An 11,506-nucleotide genomic window follows, 5' to 3' on the forward strand; every position below is an offset into this window, starting at 1 on the left:
CTCCAATCGTGTAGACACCTCCGTAAAGCGGTCGCGGTCCTCCAAGCGCTGAAGCGGCGACCATAAACGGAGCGTAGCCGTAAACTAGTAAATCACATGCATAAGAGAATCATTTTTTTCATTAAAAACTTTGTCATTTCTACATAGCCAGAGCGACCATATGACGGCTAACGCTCCCACCCTGATAAGACTTCTATACCTAACCTCTACCCCATTTAGCCAATTGCCAAAAAGTTTGCAATGCTACGAGAAGGGTATAAGCTAGATCCTATCTGAATGATTGACCATATAGCTTTAGCAAACTGGCACAGGAAGAAAAGATGTTTAATTGTCTCATCTTCTTGATAGAAAACACATTTGTTGCATCCATGCCAGTTTATTTTCGCAAGGTTATCTTTGGTGAAGATAACACCACGGCGTAGGTATAAAGAAAATACCTTCGTCTTTAATGGTATCCTCAATTTCCAAATCCTTTTATTATTATAAACCAGTTGAATAGGTTGAATCAACGCTTCATACATTGATCTTACTGAGAATTTACCATTCTTGGTAAGCTCCTAGCGGAATACATCTTTCCCTTGAACCAGTTGGATTGAAGCTAATCTCTGTAGCAATTCATTCCAATTGGTTAATTGGGGACCGAGTACATTACGCCTACACGTCATAGATGGTGGAGAAGTTTCCATCACCCTATGAAGGGTCACATCCTTATGGCGTACGATCCTTTACAAAGTCGGATATTGTTCCCGGAGGGTGGTTGTCCCCAACCACTTATCCTCCCAGAATCGAATTTCCGACCCATCCCTAATGGAGAAAGACCCGTACGGGAAGAAGTGCTTCTTAGTAGCCATAATGCCAGCCCAAAAGTGTGAGTCTCCGGGTTTCCAAAAAACCTGAGAAAATCCTGTTGAGCCTACATACTTCCTTCTCAACAACTTTTGCCGTAGCCCATCGTCGGTTAAGATTCTAGCCAACTGATACGTCTCCGACGTATCGATAATTTCTTATGTTCCATGCCACATTATTGATGACATCTACATGTTTTATGCATACTTTATGTCATATTTATGCATTTTCCGGAACTAACCTATTGACGAGATGCCGAAGTGCCAGTTCCTGTTTTCTGCTGTTTTTGGTTTCAGAAATCCTAGTAAGGAAATATTCTCGGAATTGGACGAAATCAACGCCCAGAGTTTTAGGATTGCATGAAGCTTCCAGAACACCCGAGAGCCGCCAGAGAGGGGCCACAGGGGGCCCACACATGGTGGCGGCGCGGCCCCGGGGCGCCGCCCTAGTGTCCGTGGCCCCTGCACCCCTTCTGACGCCGCCTCTTCGCCTATAAGAAGCCCCTCGACCTAAATCTTCGATACGGAAAAGCCACGGTACGAGAAACCATCCAGAGCCGCCGCCATCGCGAAGCCAAGATCTGGGGGACAGGAGTCTCTGTTCCGGCACGCCGCCGGGATGGGGAAGTGCCCCCGGAAGGCTTCTCCATCGACACCGCTGCCATCTCCACCGCCATCTTCATCAACGCTGCTGTCTCCCATGAGGAGGGAGTAGTTCTCCATCGAGGCTAAGGGCTGTACCGGTAGCTATATGGTTAATCTCTCTCCTATGTACTTCGATACAATGATCTCATGAGCTGCCTTACATGATTGAGATTCATATGAGATTTGTATCACTATTCATCTATGTGCTACTCTAGTGATGTTATTAAAGTACTCTATTCCTCCTGCACGGTGTAAAGGTGACAGCGTGTGCATCGTGTAGTACTTGGCGTAGGTTATGATTGTCATCTCTTGTAGATTATGAAGTTAACTATTGCTATGATAGTATTGATGTGATCTATTCCTCCTTTCATAGTGTGAAGGTGACAGTGTGCATTCTATGCTAGTACTTGGTTTAGTTGTGTTGATCTATCGTGCACTCTAAGGTTATTTAAACATGAATATCGAATATTGTGGAGCTTGTTAACTCCGGCATTGAGGGTTTGTGTAATCCTACGCAATTAGTGGTGTTCATCATCCAACAAGAGAGTGTAGAGTATAGCATTTATCTATTTATCCTGTTATGTGATCAATGTTGAAAGTGTCCACTAGTGAAAGTATAATCCCTAGGCCTTGTTCCCAAATACTGAAATCATCACTTGTTTACTGTTCTACTGCATCTTTACTGTCTGCAATATTACCACCATCAACCACACGCCAGTCCTGGACAGCAAAGCACTTTTCTGGCGCCGTTACTACTGCTCATATATATTCATACCACCTGTATTTCACTATCTCTTCGCCGAACTAGTGCACCTATTAGGTGTGTTGGGGACACAAGAGACTTCTTGCTTTGTGGTTGCAGGGTTGCATGAGAGGGATATCTTTGACCTCTTCCTCCCTGAGTTCGATAAACCTTGGGTGATCCACTTAAGGGAAACTTGCTGCTGTTCTACGAACCTCTGCTCTTGGAGGCCCAACACTGTCTACAAGAATAGAAGCACCCGTAGACATCAAGCACTTTTCTGGCGCCGTTGCCGGGGAGGAAAGGTAAAAGGTACTCACACTCCGGATCTCGGCTACTAAGCTATTTTCCGGCGCCGTTGTAAGTACACGAAGCTATTTCCTTTAGATCCTGCAATTGCATCTTTTTGTTTCTTGTTTACACTAGTTAGGCATAATGGAAAACAACAAAAATATGAGAGATCTTTATGAACTTTATCTTGAATTAGGACATGATGTGTTTGAAGAGAGAATTAAAAAACCCATGGAACTTTATATGCATGCTAATGGGAATGTTATTAATATGAATGCTTTGAACACTATTGTTGCTAATGCTATGGAAAATTCTAAACTTGGGGAAGCTGGTTTTGATGAGCATGATATTTTTAGTCCCCCAAGCATTGAGGAGGAAATTTACTTTGATGATACTTTGCCTCCTATTTATGATGATTATAATGATAGTAGTCTTTTGGTACCGCCTGTTATGGAGGATAAATTTGATTATGATTACAATATGCCTCCTATATTTGATGATGAGAATAATAATGATAGCTACTTTTTTGAATTTTCTCCCACTACAACTAATAAAATTGATTATGCTTATGTGGAGAGTAATAATTTTATGCATGAGACTTATGATAAGAATGCTTTATGTGATAGTTATATTGTTGAGTTTGCTCATGATGCTACTGGACATTATTATGAGAGAGGAAAATATGGTGGTAGAAATTTTCATGTTACTAAAACACCTCTCTATATGCTTAAAATTTTGAAGTTGAGCTTGTCTAGTTTTCCTATGCCTGTTGCATTATGCCTACATAACTTGTTTATTTACAAGATTCCTATGCATAGGAAGCATGTTAGGCTTAAATGTGTTTTGAATTTGCTTCTTGATGCTCTCTTTTGCTTCAAATACTATTTCTTGCGAGTGCATCATTAAAACTGCTGAGCCCATCTTAATGGCTATAAAGAAAGCACTTCTTGGGAGATAACCCATGTGTTTATTTTACTACAGTACTTTGTTTTATATTTGTGTCTTGGAAGTTGATACTACTGTAGCAACCTCTCCTTATCTTAGTTTTGGTGCATTGTTGTGCCAAGTAAAGTCTTTGATAGTAAGGTTCATACTAGATTTGGATTACTGCGCAGAAACAGATTTCTCGCTGTCACGAATCTGGGCCTAATTCTCTGTAGGTAACTCAGAAAATTATGCCAATTTACGTGAGTGATCCTCAGATATGTATGCAACTTTCATTCAATTTGAGCATTTTCATTTGAGCAAGTCTGGTGCCTCAATAAAATTCGTCTTTACGGACTGTTCTGTTTTGACAGATTCTGCCTTTTATTTCGCATTGCCTCTTTTGCTATGTGGGATGGATTTCGTTGTTCCATTGACTTTCAGAAGCTTTGTGAAATGTCCAGAAGTGTTAAGGATGATTGTGTCACCTCTGAACATGTGATTTTTTATTATGCACTAACCCTCTAATGAGTTGTTTCGAGTTTGGTGTGGAGGAAGTTTTCAAGGGTCAAGAGAGGAGGATGATACAATATGATCAAGAAGAGTGAAAGGTCTAAGCTTGGAGATGCCCCGGTGGTTCATCCCTGCATATTTCAAGAAGACTCAAGCATCTAAGCTTGGGGATGCCCAAGGCATCCCCTTCTTCATCGACAAATTATCAGGTCCTTCTCTTGAAACTATATTTTTATTCGGTCACATCTTATGTACTTTACTTGGAGCGTCTGTTTGTTTTTGTTTTTGTTTTTGTTTGAATAAATGCTTGTGTGGGAGAGAGACACGCTCCGCTGGTTCATATGAACACATGTGTTCTTAGCTTTTAATTTTCATGGCGAAGGTTGAAACTGCTTCGTTAATTGTTATATGGTTGGAAACGGAAAATGCTACATGCAGTAATTGGTATGATGTCTTGAATAATTTGATACTTGAAAATTGTTGTGCTCATGTTTAAGCTCTTGCATCATATACTTTGCACCTATTAATGAAGAAATACATAGAGCTTGCTAAAATTTGGTTTGCATAATTGGTCTCTCTAAGGTCTAGATAATTCCTAGTAAGAGTTTGAACAACAAGGAAGACGGTGTAGAGTCTTATAATGTTTACAATATGTTTTTTATGTGAGTTTTGCTGCACCTCTTCATACTTGTGTTTGCTTCAAAAAGCCTTGCCAGCCTAAGCCTTGTATCGAGAGGGAATACTTCTCATGCATCCAAATCCTTGAGCCAAACACTATGCCATTTGTGTCCACCATACCTACCTACTACATGGTATTTCTCCGCCATTCCAAAGTAAATTGCTTGAGTGCTACCTTTAAACAATTCAAAATTTATCACCTCAGATTTGTGTCAATGTTTTATAGCTCATGAGGAAGTATGTGGTGTTTATCTTTCAATCTTGTTGGGCAACTTTCACCAATGGACTAGTGGCTTCATCCGCTTATCCAATAATTTTGCAAAAAGAGCTGGCAATGGGATTCCCAGTCCCAAATTAATTAACAAAAATAGACACTCCTCCATGGTATGTGATTGTTGGACGGCACCCGAAGGATTCGGTTAGCCATGGCTTGAGAAAGCAAAGGTGGGGAGGAGTGTCATCATAATAAAACTAAAATAAAAAGGCACTCCTTCATGGTATGAGATTGTTGGCAGGCACCCGAAGGATTCGGTTAGCCATGGTTTGTGAAAGAAAGGTTGGAAGGAGTGCCACACAAAAATAAAATAAAATGAGAGCCGCTCTTTTAAGGTTTGTCTGGCAAGGGGGTTAGAGTACCCGCTACCATTCGTTGACAACAACAAACACCTCTCAAAATTTACTTTTATAATCTCTTGATGTTTTCAAAATCAAAGCTCTAGCACAAATATAGCAATCGATGCTTCCCTCTGCGAAGGGCCATTCTTTTACTTTTATGTTGAGTCAGTTCACCTATTTCTCTCCACCTCAAGAAGCAAACACGTGTGTGAACTGTGCATTGATTCCTACATACTTGCATATTGTATTTGTTATATTACTTTATGTTGACAATATCCATGAGATATACATGTTACAAGTTGAAAGCAACCGCTGAAACTTAATCTTCCTTTGTGTTGCTTGAACGCCTTTACTAAGAATTTATTGCTTTATGAGTTAACTCTTATGCAAGACTTATTGATGCTTGTCTTGAAAGTACTATTTATGAAAAGTCTTTGCTATATGATTCAATTGTTTACTAATTGCATTACCATTGTCTTGAATCGCTGCATTCATCTCATATACTTTACAATAGTATGATCAAGATTATTATGGCATGTCACTCCAGAAATTATCTTTGTTATCGTTTACCTGCTCGGGACGAGCAGGAACTAAGCTTGGGGATGCTGATACGTCTCCGATGTATCGATAATTTCTTATGTTCCATGCCACATTATTGATGACATCTACATGTTTTATGCATACTTTATGTCATATTTATGCATTTTCCGGAACTAACCTATTGACGAGATGCCGAAGTGCCAGTTCCTGTTTTCTGCTGTTTTTGGTTTCAGAAATCCTAGTAAGGAAATATTCTCGGAATTGGACGAAATCAACGCCCAGAGTCTTAGGATTGCATGAAGCTTCCAGAACACCCGAGAGCCGCCAGAGAGGTGCCACAGGGGGCCCACACATGGTGGCCGCGCGGCCCAGGGGGGGCGCGCCGCCCTAGTGTCTGGTGGCCCCAGACCCCTTCTGACGCCGCCTCTTCGCCTATAAGAAGCCCCTCGACCTAAATCTTCGATACGGAAAAGGCACGGTACGAGAAACCATCCAGAGCCGCCGCCATCGCGAGGCCAAGATCTGGGGGACAGGAGTCTCTGTTCCGGTACGCCGCCGGGACGGGAAAGTGCCCCCGGAAGGCTTCTCCATCGACACCGCTGCCATCTCCACCGCCATCTTCATCAACGCTGCTGTCTCCCATGAGGAGGGAGTAGTTCTCCATCGAGGCTAAGGGCTGTACCGGTAGCTATGTGGTTAATCTCTCTCCTATGTACTTCCATACAATGATCTCATGAGCTGCCTTACATGATTGAGATTCATATGAGATTTGTATCACTATTCATCTATGTGCTACTCTAGTGATGTTATTAAAGTACTCTATTCCTCCTGCACGGTGTAAAGGTGACAGTGTGTGCATCGTGTAGTACTTGGCGTAGGTTATGATTGTAATCTCTTGTAGATTATGAAGTTAACTATTGCTATGATAGTATTGATGTGATCTATTCCACCTTTCATAGTGTGAAGGTGACAGTGTGCATGCTATGCTAGTACTTGGTTTAGTTGTGTTGATCTATCGTGCACTCTAAGGTTATTTAAACATGAATATCGAATATTGTGGAGCTTGTTAACTCCGGCATTGAGGGTTTGTGTAATCCTACGCAATTAGTGGTGTTCATCATCCAACAAGAGAGTGTATAGTATATCATTTATCTATTTATCCTGTTATGTGATCAATGTTGAGAGTGTCCACTAGTGAAAGTATAATCCCTAGGCCTTGTTCCCAAATACTGAAATCATCGCTTGTTTACTGCTCTACTGCATCTGTACTGTCTGCAATATTACCACCATCAACCACACACCAGTCCTGGACAGCAAAGCACTTTTCTGGCGCTGTTACTACTGCTCATATATATTCATACCACCTGTATTTCACTATCTCTTCGCCGAACTAGTGCACCTATTAGGTGTGTTGGGGACACAAGAGACTTCTTGCTTTGTGGTTGCAGGGTTGCATGAGAGGGATATCTTTGACCTCTTCCTCCCTGAGTTCGATAAACCTTGGGTGATCCACTTAAGGGAAACTTGCTGCTGTTCTACAAACCTCTGCTCTTGGAGGCCCAACACTGTCTACAAGAATAGAAGCACCCGTAGACATCACCAACCATTTACCTAGTAAGGCCTTGTTCTTAACCTCAAGATCATGGATACCAAGTCCACCTTGATCTTTAGGACGGCAGACCACACTCCATTTTGTCAACCGATATTTTTTCTTCACTATCTCCTCGCCAGAAAAATCTTGATCGGAGATAATCCAATCTATGAAGAACTCCTTTCGGCAATTGGAAGAATGATATCATATACAATACCATATTTGTGAGTACTGAATTTATGAGTACCAATCTTCAACCAAGAGATAGTAATTTTCCTTTCCAACTACTCAGTCTTTTCTGCAACCTTTCCTCGACCATGAATCGGCTAGAGTAAGTCTCCAATAATGAATCGGAATACCTAGGTAGCTGACAAGGGTTTAACTTGTCAATGCCTACAAGTTGTAGACTAGGGTTTCGCGGAAAGTATAGGGCAAGTAGATCTCGAAGATTTCAGTCGAAAAGGTGCTCGGCTATAAAACCAGGGTTTGTGTTGACAATGATTCGGTCCTTTCTTTCTCCCTCGGCTCCCCTTTATATAGGAGGTGGAACCGACGCTTTCGTATCGTACAAGTTACAGAGTCCGGGAGACTATTTGAGTTCTTCCCGTATTGATACAAGACTCCTTATTCCTAATCTATATCTATTTCCATATCGATGCTTATTGGGCTTCCGGGCTTCATAAACTTCGGGTCGTGGGCCTTCAACCATCCTCGGGTACCTTATTCGGCAGGCCCATTCGGGATGCCTATGTCAGTAGCTGAAGGAGATATGCCCTAGAGGCAATAATAAAGTGGTTATTATTTATATCTTTATGTTTATGATAAATGTTTATATATCATGCTATAATTGTATTAACCGAAACATTAGTACATGTGTGATATGTAGACAACAAAGAGTCCCTAGTATGCCTCTTAACTAGCTTGTTGATTAATGGATGATTAGTTTCATAATCATGAACATTGGATGTTATTAATAACAAGGTTATATCATTGTATGAATGATGTAATGGACACACCCTTTTTAAGCGTAGCATAAGATCACGTCATTAAGTTATTTGCTATAAGCTTTCGATACATAGTTACCTAGTCCTTATGACCATGAGATCATGTAAATCACTTATACCGGAAAGGTACTTTGATTACACCAAACGCCACTGCGTAAATGGGTGGTTATAAAGGTGGGATTAAGTATCCGGAAAGTATGAGTTGAGGCATATGGATCAACAAAGGATTTGTCCATCCCGATGACGGATAGATATACTCTGGGCCCTCTCGGTGGAATGTCGTCTAATGTCTTGCAAGCATATGAATAAGTTCATAAGAGACCACATACCATGGTACGAAGAGTACTTGTCAGGAGACGAGGTTGAACAAGGTATAGAGTGATACCGAAGATCAAACCTCGGACAAGTAAAATATCGCGTGACAAAGGGAATTGGTATCGTATGTGAATGGTTCATTCGATCACTAAAGTCATCGTTGAATATGTGGGAGCCATTATGGATCTCCAGATCCCGCTATTGGTTATTGGTCGGAGTGAGTACTCAACCATGTCCGCATAGTTCGCGAACCGTAGGGTGACACACTTAAAGTTGGATGTTGAAATGGTAGAACTTGAATATGGAATGGAGTTCGAATATTTGTTCGGAGTCCCGGATGAGATCCCGGACATCACGAGGAGTTCCAGAATGGTCCGGAGAATAAGATTCATATATAGGAAGTCATTTTATGTGAATTAAAATGATCCGGAAGGTTCTATGGAAGGTTCTAGAAGGTTCTAGAAAAGTCCGGAAGAAACCACCAAGGAAGGCGGAGTCCCGGTGGGACTCCACCTCCCATGGCCGGCCAACCCTAAGGGGGAGGAGTCCCAAGTGGACTCCCCAAGGGGGGCCGGCCACCCCCTCCCAAGGAAGGTGGGATTCCCACCTCTAGTGGGAGTCCTAGCTTGGGTAGGTTTCATGTGTTATGGAAGGTTTTGGTTTGGGGTCTTATTCGAAGACTTGTAGACCAACTCTTGGGTGTTCCACCTGTATAATGAGGGCCAAGGGGAGGGGGCCGGCCACCCCAACAACACCAAGGTGGCCGCACCACCTAGATGGCCGGCGCCCCCCTCTCCCAAACCCTAGCGGCCTCTCTCCTCCACCACATCCCGCACGCTTAGCGAAGCTCCGCCGGATTTCTCCACCACCACCGACACCACGCCGTCGTGCTATCGGATTCAAGAGGAGCTACTACTTCCGTTGCCCGCTGGAACGGGAGGTGGACGTCGTCTTCATCAACAACCGAACGTGTGACCGAGTACGGAGGTGCTGCCAGTTCGTGGCGCCGTGATCAAGATCTTCTACGCGCTTTTGCAAGCGGCAACTGAACGTCTACCGCAGCAACAAGAGCCTCATCTTGTAGGCTTTGGAATCTCTTCAAGGGTGAGATTCGATAATCCCCTCGCTGCTACCGTCTTCTAGATTGCATCTTGGCTTGGATTGCGTGTTCGCGGTAGGAAAATTTTTGTTTTCTATGCAACGTTATCCTACAGTGGTATCAGAGCCGTGTCTATGCATAGATGGTTGCACGAGTAGAACACAATGGTTTTGTGGGCGTTGATGCTCTTGTTATCTTTAGTTTGAGTACTTTGCATCTTTGTGGCATAGTGGGATGAAGCGGCTCGGACTAACTTTACATGACCGCGTTCATGAGACTTGTTCCTCGTTCGACATGCAACTTGTATTGCATAAGAGGCTTTGCGGGTGTCTGTCTCTCCTACTATAGTGAAGATTCAATTTACTCTTCTATTGAAAACATTAGTATCAACGTTGTGGTTCATGTTCGTAGGTAGATTAGATCTCTCTCGAAAACCCTAAACCACGTAAAATATGCAAACCAAATTAGAGACGTCTAACTTGTTTTTGCAGGGTTTGGTGATGTGATATGGCCATAATGTGATGATGAATATGTATGAGATGATCATTATTGTATTGTGGCAACCGGCAGGAGCCTTATGGTTGTCTTTAAATTTTATGTTGAGTAGTATTTCAAAGTAGTTGTAATAGTTGCTACATGGAGGACAATCATGAAGACGGCGCCATTGACCTTGACGCTACGCCGACGATGATGGAGATCATGCCCGAAGATGATGGAGATCATGTCCGAGCTTTGGAGATGAAGATCAAAGGCGCAAAGACAAAAGGGCCATATCATATCACATATGAACTGCATGTGATGTTAATCCTTTTATGCATCTTATTTTGCTTAGATCGCGACGGTAGCATTATAAGATGATCCCTCACTAAAATCTCAAGATAATAAAGTGTTCATCCTTAGTAGCACCGTTGCCAAGACTTGTCGTTTCGAAGCATCTCGTGATGATCGGGTGTGATAGAATCAACAAGTGCATACAACGGGTGCAAGACAGTTTTGCACATGCGGATACTAAGGTGGCCTTGACGAGCCTAGCATGTACAGACATGGTCTCGGAACACGTGATACCGAAAGGTAGAGCATGAATCATATGGTTGATATGATGAACACTTTGAGTGTTCGCCATTGAAATCACACCTTGTCTCGTGATGATCGGACTTAGGTGCGGTGGATTTGGTTCGTGTGATCACTAAGACAATGCGAGGGATATTGTTTTGAGTGGGAGTTCACCTAGATTTTTTAATTATGTTGAATTAAAATTTGAACTCAATTTGTCATAAACTTAGTCTAAACTTTTGCAAATATATGTTGTAGAGATGGCGTCCCCAATCAATTTTAACCAGTTCCTAGAGAAAGAAAAACTTAAGAGCAACGGTAGCAACTTCACTGACTGGTTTCGTCATGTGAGGATCTTCCTCTCTCGTGGAAATCTGCAATATGTGCTTGATGCACCGCTAGGTGACCCTCCTGCAGAAACTGAAACCGATGAAGTAAAAGCTGTTTACGAGACTCGGAAAACTCGGTACTCTCAAGTTCAGTGTGCCATCCTGTGCAGTCTGGAATCCAATCTTCAAAAACGTTTGGAGCACCACGATCCTCATGAGTTGATGAAAGAGCTGAAAGCTATTTTTGAGACTCATACGGCCGTGGAATGCTATGAAGCATCGAAACATTTCTTCAGCTGCATGATGGAAGAAGGCAGCTCCG

The sequence above is a fragment of the Lolium perenne genome, chromosome 4, assembly GCF_019359855.2.
Source record: "Lolium perenne isolate Kyuss_39 chromosome 4, Kyuss_2.0, whole genome shotgun sequence".
Classification (NCBI taxonomy): Eukaryota; Viridiplantae; Streptophyta; class Magnoliopsida; order Poales; family Poaceae; genus Lolium; species Lolium perenne.